We start from the raw sequence: 19777 nt of genomic DNA, 5'->3' as shown, positions 1-19777 counted from the left end.
CATACAGACAATGTTCACAGAATTCAAAATCATTAAATGAAAAGCCAGGCAAAGAACCAGAACGAGACAAGATTTCCATTCCCTTCTTGGACATATGTCCTAACCGGCTATGCCACAAAGAAACGTTCGGCTGCTCGGTTACATTGATTACATTTTTAGAGACATTTGATACATAAATCATGTAAAGTCCTCCAGACTTTACTCCATGTGCTACTGTCATAGAACCCTTGGATATCTTCCACATGTTCTGTCCAAAAGTGGTGACGTAGCCAGCATCATCAAGTAAACCTGTGCTCATCAAGCTCTTTGTAATTGCGGGAACATGTCTCACATTCTTCAGCGTGAAAGAAGAGCCATTCTGAAACTTCAATTGAACATCTCCAACACCTAAGATCTCACATGTCTGCCCATTGCCTAGCCGAACATGATCTTTAGTGGTCACATAAAAACTAAACCACTGCTTGTTTGGAGACACATGAAGTGATGCCCCTGAGTTTATAATCCAGTCACTCAGTGCATTTCCTTCAGATGCTGTAAGAAGAGCTGAGTCCATTGTATTCTTCAAGAAGTAGATGTCTCCTGACACTAGACTGTCATCCTCTGCAACAGTGTTTGTCACATTTATTTCTTGAATCTTCACTGAGGACTTGTTCTTCTCACCATGGTCTTCAGCTTTCTCTTTGCCTTTTTCTGCTTTCCATTCTCTGCAATCTCTTTTCATGTGACCCTTCTTGCCACAGTGGTTGCATTCTATGTCACTCTTGCCTTTAGCACTGCGGGACTTGCTACGAGATTGATTCCTCTTTCCACCTTTGTACTTTTCTTTGGTCCTTCCCCTGATAACTAAGGTTGTTCCTTTGCCTTTGTCCATTGTCTTTCTATTGGTTTCTTCAGTAAGCAGACTTCCTTCTACACCTGCTATGTTCAAACCATCTGGAGGTGCAGAATTACTCAAAGCTGTGCGAAAAGTGTCCCATATTTTTGGCAATGTGATCAACATGAACATAGCTCTAACAGGTTCATCAAACTTGACACCTTGAGCTGACAACTGGCTGTAGATGGTGTTGAATTCATTCAGATGATTGGACATAGGGGTCCCTTCTTTCATCTTCAAGTCAACAAGCTTCTTAAGCCAGTATACCTGTGAAGTTGCACTCTGCTTCTCATAAAGATCACTCAACTTTATCCATGCTTGATAAGCCGACATCTCGTCTTCTACATTGACGTAAACGCTTTCTGCCAAAGTCAGCATAATGGTAGAAAGTGCCAATTCATCCATTTCGTTCCATTCATCTTCGTCCATATCTTCTGATTTTATCCCCGTGAGCTTTATAGGTTTTATCTGCTTCTTTTGTACCAACACGTGCCAAATCTGCTTCTTCCACAATGGGAAATTGGTTCCATCCAGCTTCTTGATATTGTAAAGAGCAGTGTCCTTTGATCCAGCCATAGCTACGCTTCACAGTGGTTTACTTTCTTGGGAAAAATTCGGCAGAGTTTCCCCTGTAAACTGACCTCTGAACCAATATCAACCTGTCAAATGAACCAAGAAAGCTTCAGATTCTGCATAAATTTTGGCAGAGTCTCCTTTGTAAAATGGCTCTGATGTACTCAAAAACAGACCAAAAAACAGCTCAAAAAACATTGTTTCTCTGACACTATAAGATGCGGGTAAACCTGTCCTGCACCTGTACTGTCTCTCACTGTCTTGTCACTGTCCTGTAAGCATAGACTGCGACAATTCCTCAACGGTAGTAAAGCAAAGATGCAATCCGAAATGTCTAACTCACAGTCAATACATCCTAGCTGCCTATCTAATGGTGCTCGAGGGATCGCTCCAAGACCTGTATCACCGAAAGGATCTCAACATTCGAGAATCCCCCAGCTCAATAAAACCAAACTCAACCCTCAACAAAGGCTGCAGTAAATCTGACAATACATAGACTTCCCACAAAGTCATACATCCACAAATTTCCCACTGTATGCTGTAACCGCTGCGGCGGTTGTTTGCTGCGTGACTCACAGCCAGCAAACCCTCAACAGACATACATCATCTCTGACAATACATCCCATGTGGAAGTACCTGCAATGTCAGGATGAAATCTCGAATATCAAGCAGCAAACACAAGCTACCTGATGAACTAGTGGATGTCGCCTACAGTCTGTGTGTAGATGCTCCCGTGTCGTATGTGACACGCCTCCAAGAACTGTGAGCCGTCCTTTGATGTGTAGACAACCACAAATCAGCACTCTGGGAGTGTCGATATCCTCAGCACCTGCAGTCGTAGGCCGAAAACCCCAAATTTTCAGAGTCGGATCTGCACCCGTCGAGACCACGTAGTCGAAAACGGCCTGCGCAGACCTTTGTTGAAGCCGAACGGTGGCCGAGATGACCTCAGAATGAAATTCTGACAACACCGAGTCCTTCGGGTTCCCCCACGAGATTTGGGGCCATGTCTTTGCCTGTCGAATTTCACTCCAATCTGAGTTGGTGACTCTAGCCTCCTGCAGTGCTACCCCGAGCCTCAATCTGAGCTCTGATACCAGTTGAAGGAGTACGAGCGGAAGTGCGACGCGAGCGAGAGTGCGAGAAGAAGAGCACGACGATATGGTGAACTTGCTCTACTATAATGTGTAGAGCATAGTGAGTTCTTATTAGGTTTTTACAAAAGAATATGTGTACATACCTGGCGGCCCGCCCACTTACCTGGGCGACCACATTGGGCTTTATACCCCAACACCCTTTGGCTGCCCAGGACCTCGGTACCTGCCCTAGCCTTCTACATTGCACCTACATGTAGCCTTTGCTTAGCATAGACCACTTCCTAGCTCGGACCAACTTTGGTTGCACCATCATTGCCCAGCCCCCTCGTCAAACATTTATGTTCGACCAAAAGCATATGTACAAAACTTAAAACTAGCACACCAAACTGTTAATTGAAAGCACTCGAAAAAAACTGCAACCCTATGTACACATGCTTTGTTTTCTCTCGCATACCACATGCTTTAGGTGGGTTGCCCACCCCCTTGACTACAATCTGATGCATGTCAGGCACTAGATCCCTTTCAAAATACAACTTGAGCCGTACACCATTCACCCTGTTCCTAAGAAGCTTGCCATTTGTTCTTACCAACTGATAGGTCCCATTCGGAAAGGCCTTTTGCACTTTATACGGACTTGTCCACTTCTTCTTGAACTTCTTATGGAATTTGAAATCCAGGTAGCTTTCGTACTTCATGACTAGGTCTCCTTCCTCTATTCTCTTGTTTGGCAGATTCTGGTCGAACTTGGCAACCCGCTTCTCTCTCTGCTTCACATAATAGTCCACTGCTACCTCACTATCCATCTGCAAAGCCTCTAAACTGGCTATCCGATCCTATAGAACTCCTTGGTGAGTGGAATTAACATGCCACATACCCTTTAAAGCACCTAACTGTGCATGCATCGACAACACAACCTCCTTACCATAGACTAGCTCGGATGGAGTGAAATTTGTAGCTACTTTATAGGACATCCTATATGCCCATAGACACTTCTCTAGATTTTTTTCCCACTTAGTCTCCTACTTATACACGTACTTTGTTAACATTTTGACGATTTTCCCACCATTAGCACTCTCGACTAAACCATTGCATTGGGGGTGATAGGGTGAGGAAAACCGATGCTGAATCTTTAGCTTTTCCACTAATGCACTCATGAGCTTGCTTCTAAACCCCTGACCCCTATCAAAAATTAATACCCATGGAACACAAAAGCGGCAATAGATATTATCGAACACAAACTGAGCCACCACATTAGCATTCGCTTCCTTCACAGCTTTGGCTTCGACCCACCTTGTAAGGCAGTCAATGGCTACCACCACATACTTCTTACCGCTTGTAGACTTTGGGAGAGGACCTATGGCATTGAGACCCCACTTCTCGAAAGCACTTTGTGCAATGATGGCACCTTGTGACTTCGCTAGCAGTCATCTTTCACCTATAGTCTAACAATCATGGCACGTCTTGCACGAGTAATGCACGTCCTTCACTATGGAAGGCCACCAAAAGCCTCCTCTAAGCACTCAAAATAGAACTTGGTCTTTTCCCTGATGTCCACTTTCTTGGTGGCATTGCTCCAACACCATACCTATCTCTTCTTTGTACATCACCCTTCTTAGCACTCCGTCACGCCCATAGTTCATTAGATCTTCACCTACGAGTGTAAATTTGTGAACCTTCTGCACCACCCTTCTCTTCTGCAACTTGGACAAACCCTCTGGACACTGCCATGTACTCAAAAACCCTTCTATCTCTTTTAGAGACTCCTTACCTGCATAAGTGGCTGGGGCCACATATAGACCTGCAACATGCACCTGTACTTTGCTATTTGCTAACTTATCCACCTCTTGGTTCTGCTCTCTTCTCACATGCTTGAAGGACCTCTTCAAAAGACTTTAGCATCTTCTTGATGGAAAAAACCCAATGCTTCAAAGAATGACGCATTACCTGCCACTGGCCTAGCAGTTTCTTAATGACTAGCAACGCATATCCCTTCACCACCAACCTGAAAATTCCAAACTATATACACTGCTTTAAACCCAAAATCAGAGTGAGATACTCCACCTCATTGTTGGTGTGGACATCTTCCAGATCATACGCCTTCAAAAATATAGCTTTGCCGTGTGGGTCGTGTAACACCACACCTCCTCCTGCCTTCTGTACCACTCTTTGATACGCTCCGTAGAACCACATTGTAAAAGTATTTTCTAAATCAGGCTCCTCTTTAGCTTCATCTTGCACCACCCTTGGATAGGCTGGCAAATTGACGGCCTTGCTACCAAGAATGTCCGCCAAGTGGGACCGACTCATGTGATCTACCTTGAACTCGAACTCGAACTCTTGCAGGTCCAACACCCACTTCATAATCCTTCTTCTTGGCTTTAAATGTAGCACCACCTCTGGCAATAGATTGTTAGTTGTCAACACAAAAAACTTGCACACAATTAAATACACCTTAAACTTCCTGCAACAAGCGAAGACTAAATCCATCACCCACTTTTCTGTTTCGGTGTAGGTAGCCTCTCCTGGGCTAATCACCCTGCTCTCAAATTATATCGGCTTGTAGCTTCTCCCTACCTTTTGTAGTAAAACTTCTCTAATAGCAATTGTGCCCACTGTCATAGACACATAGAAGTCATCCTCTTGATTGGGAGAACACACCGCTGGTAACTGACACAAAATTTCTTTGACCCTATCAAAAGCCTCCTGAGCTGCCTCATCCCACTCATAACCATGCACCTATTGAGCTCTTTTTTGAAGCAAATGCACATATTGCGACAACATCCAAAAGAAATGTGATAGATACTTCAACTATGAAAAAATGAAGCGAAATATTGAGCCTCTGATAGTTGCTCCATCAACACCAATGCCTTCACCTTCTTGGGATCAGCCTCTATACCATTTTGCCACACCACATGACCCAACAACTGTGCTCAAGGCTCTGCTAGCTTGCACTTCTTGGTGTTTAGTTCACCTCCTTCTTCATCAAGCCTTTGAAATCATAATTGCAACTTCAATAGGTGCTCCAATCTTGAACTGTAGCAGCCTATATCATCCATGAAGACCTTGATAAAGCGACACAAGTATGGACCAAATACCATGTTCATCCAATCTTGGAAGGTGGCATATGTGTTCACCAATCCGAACGGCATCCTGTGGTAAGCAAAACAACCCCATGGAGATATGAATGTGGTCTTCAATTGGTCTTCAAGTGCAATCCCTATCTGAAAGTACCCCAAGAAACCATCCATAATCGAGTATCTCTCGTGTCCAGCCACCTGGTTTAGGATTTCTTCTTGAAACAATAATAGATAGTGATTTCTCTTGGTTTTTGCATTCAGTGGCTTGTAGTCGGCACATACCCTCCATTTCCCATTCTTCTTAGGGGTTATAGCCACTGGTGAGACCCACTCTGACTCTTTCACAAGGTATATGATGCATGCATCTAGCAACTTATTGATCTCCTACCAAAGGGCCTCCAATTGGATTTCCCCTAGTCTTCTCAGCTTCTCTGCTTTAGGCCTATGTCCCTCCTTGAGAATAATCTTGTGCTCTACCCCCTTTGCACATCGCAAATACTTGTATTCCATCGCAAACAGGTTTGGATAGTACTCACACAGTTGAACATAACCCTCCTTTTCACCCTGTCAAATCTTCACTCAACATGCTGGAAACCTCCTCTATGCTTAAACCATGAGCTTGAGGCTACATACCTTTTTCTTTAGGAGGGGAGTCGTCTATGGTGACTGTGAATAAGTCTGCGTCTATCTTCAGCATGTCGTCCTTGCTCTCCTCTTCCTTTGTGCTAGTGTAGCCTTCATCATAGCCCGTCTCTGTCTTGTACTCGTAGCTCGTCGTGTCGCCTTCATCTTTAACTGCCATAGGATGAGAACTGCTCTCCTTGGTCTTCAAATCAAGCACACTCTGTCTACCCTCTCTTTATCAGGCAAGGTGAACACTTTGCTCTCCCAATCTTGCTTAGCACCTATTCCCAAAATCCAAGGCCTACCCAAAATGATAGGATAAGCATTATCTCCTGCCTTCATCATAAAAAAATCTATCAGACACTCTATGCCCACAACTTTGACCTTCACATCCTAAGCCACCACATCCTAAGCCACACCCAGACACCTGGCTTTAGTATGGTTGGCCATCCTCATACGTACATTCGACTTGGTTACTACCTTCACTCCTATCTCTTTCATGGCTGCTTTTGTCATGACACAGACCTGCACTCCATAGTCTATGTAGGCCTGTACCTGCATCCTCTTTTCTATAATCGCATCCACCAGCGAAAGAACATCAGTCGGGCTACCTACCCTCAAATCCATATTCTACACTGCTTGCACGTTTCCCTTAGCTCTTGGGAGCCTGGTGCTAACATTTGTGGACCACTCCCTCCTCAATTTTGGATTTAAGCTAACAACTGACCAAAAGTAATGTTTGCTTTCTGATTTTGAACATCACTTACCAGATTGTACTCGGGATAGCCACATCCTAATTGGAAATCCGCTTGTTTGATTTTGCAATGTCTCCTTCTTTTGCTAGGCTTGGGCTGCTCTCTACCTTCGTACACCTTCTCTTTGCCCTTGCGAGCTCTAATTTCCCGCTTTGTTTCCGTCTCCATCTCAACTCTTGCTCTCTTATTGGCCAAAATCTCGATATCCTGCTTATCCACCCCGATGATTTACTCTTGGAACCTCGCCTCCATTTGGCGAAATTGACTGCACCGGATTCTCCACTGCTTGTTCTTGTGGACCGTTGAACTTCCCTTGGCCTCGACCTCTACCAAACAACAAGTAAATGCCTCCTCTCCCTCTTTGTGGCTGAGGACAATCAGGTGCATAGTGCCCCTCCTCTCCACCATTGTAGCACCTACCTGGCAGCAGCCTTGCCTTGCCCCTTTCTCCTCTCGATTTTCCTCTATCCATGACACTAAACCGCAACTCCTACATTTACTCGGACACTGTCTTGCACTGTGCGTACCCAATTTTGCGGCACAACAGCTATACCTCAATTTCCATTATTTTCTTCATGCATAGCCTCCCTCAAACTCTGCAATTGAAGGGGGACTATCGTCTCGTAGCCCGACACACCATGCTCTATCTTCTTCTTTATCTTTTTGCTCTTCGACCGTGCAATTGCTACAACACCATTGTAATTTTTTGGGCTCTTGAAATCAACTTTCTCTCTCACCTTACGATGCAGACATGCCATGAATTTGTCTAGCTTAAAGTAGTCTTCATTAGCCAATTGCATGGCTTTCGTTAACTCTGCCCAACACTCTTCAAAATGACTCAAAAACAGATTGAACTCTTCACTTACATATTGTTTAAGCACCTTCATAGCTTCGCATCCATCTCGACAAGGGACGCTTCCTTATGAAAATCGTGAAGAAACATCGCCCATAGAGCCAGCCACGCTTGCCTCAGTTCCCCTTTTAAAGCTTCATACCAAACTTTAGTTTTTCCGTGCATCATCAAAGGAAACGTTTGCATCTTGCTATCCTCGTTTGGCATACGCAACAATAGCATATACAGCTCAAAATCCGACATCCACTCATCAGGGCCCTCCTCACCTATGAAAATTGGTCCATAGCTTCTAGCTTCCATGACTTCCAACGCGAAAACTACTTCTTTTCGTTCAACTAGGAGCTATGGACCAATTTTCCAAGATGGAGAGGGGGAATGGGAGAACACACCTGGCACAAACACAAGGGCCTCTCTATAGCTCAGGGTATCCACAGCACCCCTATCCTCTCAAAAAACACCTTCAAAAACACACTTCTTACTAGCAGACCACCACCTGCTCAATTTCTATTGCTCACACACTCCATGAATCCACCCCACAACGCACACCTACTTCCATGGTCTGTTTCCACCCTTACACACACACACACACATAGCCGATCAATTCACTCTCTCACATAAAACACCATCGATCAGGGGGGGGCACACACATTCGCATTGCCGGTACCGAGGGGAAACATGAAAGCAGGAGAAAGAGAAGGTAGGAAGGAGAAACGACAACAAGACGGGGCAACAGTGGCTTGATTGCGCTTCAAAAGGAATATACAAAGGCTTGTAATGCCATCACTATGGATGGTTTTAAGAAAAAGGTACAAAGGGATTAACTTGTCAGAGAACTCCACTTTGCAGGCTTCAAACGGCACGAAAAAAGCCCTTAATTTGATCTAAAAATGACCTTTATAGTGGGGGGCCTTCAATTTTGGAAACTGCCCTCTTATTGGCCCCTCTAACATTCACATTTGGTAAATTTGGGAGGAGGTAGCCGCCTTGCTTTCCTTTGCTTTCTTTCTCTTTCTTTTGCACTTGAGGGGGGGTATGTTGGGGTATAAAGCCCAGTGTGGTCGCCCAGGTAAGTGGGCGAGCCACCAGGTATGTACACATATTCTTTTGTAAAAACCTAATAAGAACTCATTATGCTCTACAAATTACAGTAGAGCAAGTTCACCATATCGTCGTGCTCTTCTTCTCGCACTCTCTCTCGCGTCGCACTTCCGCTCGTACTCCTTCAACTGGTATCAGAGCTCAGATCGAGGCTCGGGGCAGCATTTGCAGGTAACCAGAGACATGTTAAGTATGGAGCCTGATTTACCCTTGTAATTTTCTGTGGTAAAAGCGCACATTTGTAAGGCCCCCATTATGAGGAGAAGCCATCGTGCGTGAAGGAAAATCACTCACCGGAAACCAAAATTTTCACGGATAAGAATCAGGGGCAACTTTAAAGGCCTCGGGGGCGGAGGCCCCCGAGACTTTTTTTTCACCGGAATATTCTTTTTCGCCGGAATATTATGGCCGGACGGCGGCCGGAAAGTGGTCGGAAAACAACCGATCGGTTGGCCGGTGGCCGGTGGCCGGTGGTCGGAAGTCAATGGCCGGTGGCCGAATTCAAAGGCGAACTTGTCTTCTCAAGGGCGGCCACACATGGGCGGATTGGAGGGTCCGATTTGGACTTATTCGCACAAGGGCGGCTACACATGGCTGTCTCTCATAAGAGAGGGCAGCCCTTTTGGCCTATAAAAGGAGGCCATTTCTACACACATTTCAGTGTGAAGTTGATGCAACAAGGTGAGTGTGAGGTGGTGAGAGTGAAGCAAGGCGGGAGCTCCATTAAGGGTATAGTCCCTTTGTAAACTACTTCTTGTTTTGAAGTACTAAAGTCATTGAGTGGCTGCTTTCCTGTGGACGTAGCCCACATTGGGTGAACCACGTATATCGTGTGTACTCTCTCTCTCTCTACTCTATAATCTCGTGTATATAAATCTGTCTCTCTCCATTAAGTAATCTACTCAATTATCTATTTAGCTACGTCTTATTTCCTAACAACTGGTATCAGAGCAAGGTTTGCTCGTAGCTAAATTATCTCAAGGAAAGGATTCCTTGAATTGAGTGGGAGTTATGGCGGAGGAAGGGAAGCTCAAGATTGAGAAGTTCAATGGCAAAAACTACCAACATTGGAAGATGCAGATTGAAGACTATCTCTACCAGAAGGACCTCTATTTGCCACTAGGCGGTCTTGCGAAGAAGCCCGCAACAATGGCAGATGAAGCATGGATTGTCCTTGATCGAAAGGCACTGGGAACAATCCGGTTAAGCTTGGCGTCAACGGTGGCCTTCAATGTTTCGGAGATGAAGACCACGGAGGACTTGATGAAGTCACTTGACGACTTCTACGAGAAACCATCGGCATCCAATAAGGTATTTCTTATGAAGCGCTTGTTCAATCTAAAGATGGCAGAGAATGGTTCAGTTGCAGAACACCTAAATGACTTTAACACAAACATAAGTCAACTTCGATCAGTGAAAATCAATTTTGATGACGAAGTGCGAGCTCTCTTTATACTATCATCGCTACCGGATAGTTAGGACAGCCTTGTGATGGCTGTAAGTAATTTTATCTCTGGCACAAATACTCTTAAGTTTGATGATGTTGTGGGTGTTCTCCTAAGCGAGGAAATGCGAAGGAGAAGCACAGGAGAATCATCAAGTGCTGCACTATCAGTGGAAACAAGAGGAAGGCCTAAGGAGAGGTTCAAAAACCAAAAGGGTCGTGATCGCTCAAGGCGGAGCAAGTCACACACAAAGTCAGTTCTTGAATGTTGGAACTGCGGCAAGAAGGGCCACGTCAAGAAGGATTGTTGGTCCAAGAAGAAGAAGGAGACAGAGTCTCAAGACAACAAGCCAACATCGGAGGCCAATGTGGCAGGTAAAGTAGAGCAAGATGCTCTAATTCTCTCATTAGACAATGTGTCTAATTCCTGGATAGTAGATTCCGGGGCTTCATTCCATGAGACACCACACAAGCAACATTTCCAAGACTACACCAAAGGTAATTTTGGGTATGTATACTTGGGAGATGATGAAGCTTGTGAGATTGTCGGCAAAGGTACAGTTTCTTTCAAAACTGCTAATGGAAATGAATGGAAGCTTAAAGATGTTAGGCATGTTCCTTCTCTTCGCAAAAATTTGATCTCTACAGGACAATTGGACGATGAAGGTCACAACATTGCATTCGGAAACAAACGGTGGAAGATCTCAAAGGGATCTTTGGTTGTTGCCAAGGGAGAAAAAGTCGGTACACTTTACTTGTGTACTGTTAGCACGCAACCTTCAGCTTGTGCAGCAACTACAAAAGTTGACAGTGCGGTGTGGCACTACCGACTTGGGCATATGAGTGCCAAAGGAATGCAAATCCTTCAAACAAAGAAGCTTCTACCAGGTTTGAAAGAAGTGGACTTAGAGTTCTATGAAGATTGTGTTTATGGTAAACAAAAGAGGGTAAAATTTCAAAAATCAGGAAATGAAAGAAAAAATAAAAAACTTGAGTTGGTTCATTCTGATGTTTGAGGTCCTGCAAGTACACCATCACTTGGTGGCTCATTGTACTATGTAACATTCATAGACGATGCGACTAGAAAAACATGGGTTTATGTCATGAAGAATAAATCCGATGTATTTTCCAAATTTCAAAGGTGGAAAGCCTTTGTGGAGAATGAAACAGGTACCAAGGTTAAATGCCTCAGATCCGACAATGGAGGCGAATATTGCAGCCAAGATTTTGAAAGCTTTTGTGCTAGCAATGGCATTCGGAGGCAAAGGACAACCCCAAGGACACCTCAACAAAATGGGATTTCGGAAAGGATGAACAGGACAATCATGGAACGAGCACGAAGCATGCGGCTACATGCAGGCCTACCACTTGAGCTTTGGGCGGAAGCTGTAAGTACGTCTGTGTACTTAATCAATCGGTCACCCTCAACGGCATTGGATGGGGGAGTTCCAGAAGAGGCATGGACAGGTAAACCGGTGAATTATGCATTTCTCAAAGTGTTTGGGTGTGAGGCTTTCATGCACATAGATAGAAGCCTAAGATCAAAGTTAGATGCAAAGTCCAAAAAGTGTTTCTTCATTGGCTATGGAGAAGGAGACTTTGGGTATCGCCTATGGAATCTTGAAGATGGTAAAATCTTAAGGAGTAGGGATGTAATTTTTAACGAACAAAATATGTACAAAGATTACTTGGAAAGAAAACAAACAAAAGAAACAGGTGATGAGTACATGGAGCTTGAGGACGGTGAAGACTCAAGGACTGCAAACGGTGACAATGTGCAACAATGTCAACCAAATGAGGAGCCTCAACCTATTCCCCGAAGATCTACAAGAGCAAGTAGACCTCCAGAAAGGTTTGTTCCTTCCTTCAACCATCTCTTAATCTCACATTCTGGAGAGCCGGAATCATATGAAGAAGCTATGCAACATGAATCCAAAGAAGAATGGACGAAGAGCATGCAAGTGGAGATGGACTCACTACATTGCAACCAAACATGGGAGTTGGTTGAGCTGCCTAAAGGTAAGCGGGCACTTCAAAACAAATGGGTGTACAAGCTAAAGGAAGAAGAAGGTGGGAAGAAAAGGTACAAGTCTAGGCTTGTGGTAAAAGGTTTTTCTCAAAAGAAAGGTATTGACTTCAATGAAATATTTTCTCCTGTTGTAAAAATGAACTCAATTAGGCTTGTCTTCAGCCTTGTGGCTGCTCATGATCTAAATCTCGAGCAAATGGATGTAAATACGGCATTCCCTCACGGTGACTTAGAGGAGGAAATCTACATGCTTCAACCAAAGGGGTATGAAGTAAAAGGTACGGAGAAAATGGTTTGCACATTAAAGAAGAGCTTGTATGGTTTAAAGCAAGCATCAAGACAATGGTACTTGAAGTTTGATCGATGGATGTTGGATCATGGATTCACAAGATGCAACTCGGATCACTGCGTCTACACGGAGAATTTGGGAGATGGGAAATTCATCATCCTAATGTTGTATGTTGATGACATGTTGATTGCAAGTGCTAACATGCAGGACATCAAAGACCTAAAAGAGGAGCTGTCCAAATCTTTTTCAATGAAAGATTTAGGTGCTGCAAAGAGGATACTTGGTATGAAAATATCAAGGGACAGGACGAAGAAGACAATAAAGCTATCTCAAGAAGATTACATCAAGAAGGTACTAGAAAGGTTTGCAATGCAAAATGCAAAACCAGTTTCTACACCTTTGGCTAGTCATTTTAAACTAACGAAAGATATGTGTCCAAAGACACAAGAGGAGATAGCCTATATGTCTAAAGTTCCATATGCTGCAGCGGTAGGTTCTCTAATGTATGCTATGGTCTGGACAAGGCCAGACATTGCACATGCAGTGGGAGTTGTGAGTAGGTGCATGGACAACCCAGGTAAAGAGCATTGGCAAGCTGTGAAGTGGATACTTAGGTATCTAAAAGGCACAACAACAAATGCTTTGTATTTTGGAGGAACTGATATTTTTCTAGAAGGGTATCCTGATGCAGATATGGCAGGTGACAAAGATACTCGAAGGAGCACTACTGGCTATGTGTTCACGGTTGGAGGCACAGCAGTAAGCTGGGCTTCAAAGCTGCAGAAAGTGGTTTCACTTTCTACCACGGAAGCAGAGTATGTAGCAATGACGGAGGCAAGCAAAGAAATTCTGTGGCTTCACAGATTCTTAGAAGAGCTTGGATTCAAACAAGACAATTGTGTCTTGTACAGTGATAGCCAAAGCGCTATCCATCTTGCAAAGAACTCAACCTTTCATTCAAGGACAAAGCACATTGAGGTGAGATATCACTTCATACACACTCTTTTGGAAGAGGGACAACTAAAGCTAGGAAAGGTGCATACAAGTGAAAATCCTGCAGACATGTTTACAAAGGTGGTCAACAAGGAGAAGTTGAGCTTTTGCTCATCTTCAATCGGCATTCAAGGATAAGAAGCCAGAATGGAAAGCAGTCACAGGTTTGGTTTGGAGATCAGTCTCCAAGTGGGAGATTGTTAAGTATGGAGCCTGATTTACCCTTGTAATTTTCTGTGGTAAAAGCGCACATTTGTAAGGCCCCCATTATGAGGAGAAGCCAACGTGCGTGAAGGAAAATCACTCACCTGAAACCAAAATTTTCACGGACAAGAATCAGGGGCAACTTTAAAGGCCTCGGGGGCGGAGGTCCCCGAGACTTTTTTTTTTCACCGGAATATTCTTTTTCGCCGGAATATTATGGCCGGACGGCGGCCGGAAAGTGGTCGGAAAACAACCGATCGGTTGGCCGGTGGCCAGTAGTCAATGGCCGATGGCCAGTGGTCGGAAGTCAATGGCCGGTGGCCGGTGGTCGGAAGTCAATGGCCGGTGGCCGGTGGCCGAATTCAATGGCCGGTGGCCGAATTCAAAGGCGAACTTGTCTTCTCAAGGGCGGCCACACATGGGCGGATTGGAGGGTCCGATTTGGACTTATTCGCACAAGGGCGGCTACTCATGGCTGTCTCTCATAAGAGAGGGCAGCCCTTTTGGCCTATAAAAGGAGGCCATTTCTACACACATTTCAGTGTGAAGTTGATGCAACAAGGTGAGTGTGAGGTGGTGAGAGTGAAGCAAGGCGGGAGCTCCATTAAGGGTATAATCCCTTTGTAAACTACTTCTTGTTTTGAAGTACTAATGTCATTGAGTGGCTACTTTCCTGTGGACGTAGCCCACATTGGGTGAACCACGTATATCGTGTGTACTCTCTCTCTCTCTACTCTATAATCTCGTGTATATAAATCTGTCTCTCTCCATTAAGTAATCTACTCAATTATCTATTTAGCTACGTCTTATTTCCTAACAAGTCACCTGCTCAGATTGGAGTGAGATTCGACAGGCGAAGACACCGCCCCAATTCCCGTGGGAGGGGCCGAAGGGCTTGGTGTACTCAGAATTTCATTCTGAGGTCATCTCGGCCACCGTTCGACTTCGACAAAGATCTGCGCAGGCCATTTTTGACTACGTGGTCTCGGCGGGTGCAGATCCGACTCTGCAATTTTGGGGTTTCGACCTACGACTGCAAGTGTTGAGGATATCTGTACTTCCAGAGTGTTGATTTGTGGCTATCTAGAAACGAAGAACGGCTTACAGTTCTTGGAGGCATGTCACATACGACATGGACGCACCTACACACAGACTGTAGGCGACATCCACCCGTTCATCAGGTAGCTTGTGTTTGCTGCTTGATATTCCAGATTTCATCCTGACATTGCAGGTACTTCCACATGGGATGTATTGTCAGAGATGATGTATGTCTATTGAGGGTTTGCTGGCTGTGAGTCACGCAGCAAACAACCGCCACAGCGGTTACAGCATACAGTGGGAAATTTGTGGATGTATTAATTTGTGGAAGTCTATGTACTGTCAGATTTATCGCAGCCTTTGTTGAGGGTCGAGTGAGGTTTTATTGAGCTGGGGGATTCTCGAATGTTGAGATCCTTTCGGTGATACAGGTCTTGGAGCGATCCCTCAAGCACCCTTAGATAGGCAGCTAGGATGTATTGACTGTGAGTTAGACAGTTGGGATTGCATCTTTGCTTTACTGCCGTTGAGGCATTGTCGCAATCTATGCTTACGGGACAGTGACAGGACAGTCAGAGATAGTACAGGTGTAAGACAGGTTTACCCACAGCGACCTCCTCATAGGTTTGTTCCATCTATGAACTATGTCATGTTGACTGATTGCAATGAACCTTCATGTTACAAGGAAGCAGTGCAAATGAAGGACTCCAGGAATTGGCAATTGGCCATGCAGTCAGAGATGACAGATCTGCATAAAAACAAGACATGGAAGCTAGTTAAATTACCATAGGGCAAAAAGGCTCTACCTTGTAAATGGGTTTACAGGCATAAGATCACCACACATGATAGTCATCCAAAGTACAAAGCAAGGCTTGTTGCCAAGGGCTTTAAGCAAGAACAAGGCATTGACTTTGATGAAGTCTTCTCTCCGGTGGTCAAGATGACTACATTGAGATGCTTTCTTGCATTGGTTGCCATATTAGATTTGGTGTTGCACCAAATGGATGTCAAGACAGCGTTCTTGCATGGTGATTTAGATGTGGAAATTTACATGTAGCAGCCAGAAGGGTTTGTTGAGAAAGGCAAGGAAGATTTGGTATGCCACTTGTTAAAGAGTCTTTATGGCTTAAAACAATCACCGAGGGCATGGTACCATAAGTTCCACAAGTTTATGCTTTCTCAAGGCTACAAACGTAGTGAGTTCGATCACTGTCTATATACAAAGAAGGCTAAGGATGGCATTTGGCTGATCCTTATTTTGTATGTGGATGACATGTTGATTGCTGGCAAGCACTTGGAAGAAATTTCAGCTTTGAAGTCAAAGATGGAAAAATCGTTTGACATGAAATACATGGGTGAGGCAAGTCATATACTTGGTATGCGCATTGAGAGAGACAGATCAAAGAAGTTGATTTGGTTATCTCAAACAGAGTATATTGACAAGGTTTTGCAATGTTTCAATATGGAGAAGGGAAAGGCATTGAGTGTTCCATTGCCACCATATGTGAAACTTAGCAAACAAGATTGTCATGTGTCTGAGGAAGAACAGACTGAAATGGATAAGATTCCATATGCATCTGGAGTGGGTAGTTTGATGTATGCAATGATTGCTACTCGCCCAGACATTGCATTTGGAGTGGGAGTAGTAAGTCGATACTTGTCAAACCCAGGCAAGAAACATTGGGAGGCAGTGAAAGGAATATTGAGATACCTAAAAGCTACAAAGAGTATGCGCATATGCTATGGGAGTCAGGAGCTAACTGTAAAGGGTTTTACAGACAAAGATTATGCAAGTGACTTAGACAACCGAAGGTCTACGTCAGGGTTTGTCTTGACATTGGCTGGTGGAGCAGTATCATGGCGTTCTAGATTACAAGATTGTGTTACTCAGTCTACTACAGAGGCTGAATATGTTGCAGCATCTGAGGCATGCAAAGAATCAATTTGGCTTAATTGACTAGTAACAGATTTGGGAATCAAAGAAGAGATGCCTGTGTTATATTGTGATAGTCAAAGTGCTATACAATTGGCTCGCAATCCAGTTTATCACTCAAAGACAAAGCATGTGGATGTGAAGTATCATTTCATCAGGGAAATGCTCGAGGATAAGCAACTTCAGCTTGTCAAAGTTCACACCACAAAAAATCCTGCTGATCTACTTACAAAAGGACTTCCCTCAGAGAGCTTTGCACATTTTTTCAAGCTGTTAGGTGTAGGGTAGTACATCACTTCTCTACATCTCTTGTATATTAGCTTGTATAGTAGCTTCTCTCACACTTAAAGGATCACATCGGACTTTAAGTGGGAGGTTGTTGGGGTATAAAGCCCAATGTGGTCGCCCACGTAAGTGGGCGAGCCGCCAGGTATGTACACATATTCTTTTGTTAAAACCTAATAAGAACTCACTATGCTCTACACATTATAGTAGAGCGAGTTCAACATATCGTCGTGCTCTTCTTCTCGCACTCTCTCTCGCGTCGCACTTCCGCTCGTACTCCTTCAGGGTGCATTAGCGACGTCTCTAATGCCCCTTGGAATTTTTTTATTTTCATTTTTTCCTTTATTTTTTACCCCTTTGGGGAGCTTAGCCTTGCACTTTCCTTTTGATTTTTTCCCTTTGACTACCTTAGTCCGGCTCCTACCAGTCCTCTTTTCTCTCTCTTTTTCCCCTCACCCTTCACTTTGGTCCCGCCTTTGCTTGCCCTTGTTTGGCCGGTCTTGGAATGAGCTCCTTGCCTTTTCCTTGTACACATGGCAACCTTCTCTCTCTCTCTCTCTCTCTCTCTCTCTCTCTCTCTCTCTCTCTGGACCACCCCCACCATGGCCATTTGCCTGCTTCTCGCTTGACCGTTGCGGGACACCCCCCTTTTCATTAGCGACATTGCTAATGGGGGGTTCCCTTCCCCTTCAAAAGATTGGGCGTGTGAACTTGCCATGTCGGGTGTTGCCACATCATCTGGCTACAACGCCATCACCCACAGGCGTTTACCACCATTAAGCGCCTGCTGCCACCGTCCTTGGCCAAAACCGGCACAGAGCGCCACCCGGAGCGCTACTGCGCAGAGCCACCACAACGACCGCAATGGCCAGTGCTCCAAGAGAGCTCTCACTCTCTCATACACCCCAAGTGGAGCTCACGGCCCACCCTATAAAGCCCGGGCACCCTGTCTCTTCCATCGCATGTGGGACATATGTTGTGCCACATGGCAGTGTGTGGATCATTGAGCCTCAAGGTCTTGAAAATCCTCAAAACAATGCCTTCATATATTCTCCTTTTGGGCCCACCATCCCCATGCTCCCTCTTACTGCTCTGGGGTCGGAAGCTTGAGCCGCCAAGCCGTGTTGGATCTTCACCGTGTCGGCCACGGGCCGCGCAAACCTTACCGTCTTCTGACTCCTCTGAGATCGTTATCCGAGGCCACAAAAATCAAAAAAATTATTTGCACGCACCCCTCAAAAAGGAATCCAAAACTTTGACGTATGGTACCTCGTTGACCGGGCACCCAATTGACGTGCAGTCAGTTCCTACCAACTCCACATGAAGCATACTATCATTGAGAACCTTGGCGAGGCCAAAAAGATGCCAAATGACGCATTCCTGGATGTGGGCAAATGGGCACAGACCTGACCCTCGAAAAATCTTTTGATGGCCATAACTTACTATCCAGAGCTCCAATTTGCAATCCGAGAAGATAGGCATGTTCCATAATTTGAGCTCTATGCATCTATCTACTGACATCTATCTGGGAAACCTGTCCCCAACTACCCTATCCATCGGGGATCTGCAACACCTTCTGACTTTGTATTTCAGTATCTTGAGCACCAGGACTCCGTTTGACAAGTCGTTTGGACCGGCTTCTAGAGCACACTGAACACTACATTTTAGAGCACTGAGTCGGCACTTTGGACACCTTTACTTCCTATTCCATCTAGACCATCCTTTAGCTCTCTTGGCCTAGGAAACCGCTTAAGACGTACATTTCTGCTATGCTTTGGCTGCCTAGGACCTCGGTACCTTCCCTAGACTTCTACACTGCACCTGCCTGTAGCCTTTGCTTGGCATAGACCACTTCCTAGCTCAGACCACCTTTGGCTGCACTGACGTGGCATGAGAAAGGGGATTGTGATGTGGCAATTGGTGAGAGTCGGGTGTGCAAAAACCGCTAGGCCTGGCTGCAAATGTGAGCGGCCTAGTGTGCTGAGCACTATTCCCTCCTTGCTCAGCATCATCCAATGCTTCTCACAGCCAGCGTGATCTCCACCATCACTTCAACGCTGCCTGTTCGCTGCCTTCTTCGCCATGCTTCTTTTTGTCCTCTTGCTCCACACTAAAGCCCTTATTTTCTTTAATGGGCAGAATCATTCACTTGGTTGCCTTTAGGCGGCCCTCTTTTGGTTGTATTTTGGCCGTCCACACCCCCTTGGGCGGCCTTAGCCCTTATGGTGGCACTACATTTGTCATACATGACGCCCAAAGCATCGTTAAGCACAACATTCGGTATTTTTAATGACAATATTCTTGTGATTTTTGTTGCTCATATCAGCTTCTTAGTGCCATACGCTTTCAAGATGCAAGTATAGGTGATTGCATTCGTCCCAACGTACTCCACAAAGCGAGCACTTTGGGCCCATGCCTTCACTTCTTCCCTGAACCCACATCTACAATTGCCCAATCCGGTATGGATCTGCATCAACCTAAACTTCAAACTGCCATAACTTCTTCATCGTAGCTCCAATCGATGAGACGTAAAGATGGGCCTGTAGAGCACTTCAAGCACTACAGTTCAAGACCATAATCTACCATCTATAATCACTTCAAGAATACTCAT

This window comes from Adiantum capillus-veneris, chromosome 2, assembly GCF_014529385.1.
Source record: "Adiantum capillus-veneris isolate H3 chromosome 2, ASM1452938v2, whole genome shotgun sequence".
NCBI lineage: Eukaryota > Viridiplantae > Streptophyta > Polypodiopsida > Polypodiales > Pteridaceae > Adiantum > Adiantum capillus-veneris.
Note: the sequence above shows the minus strand (reverse complement) of the source record.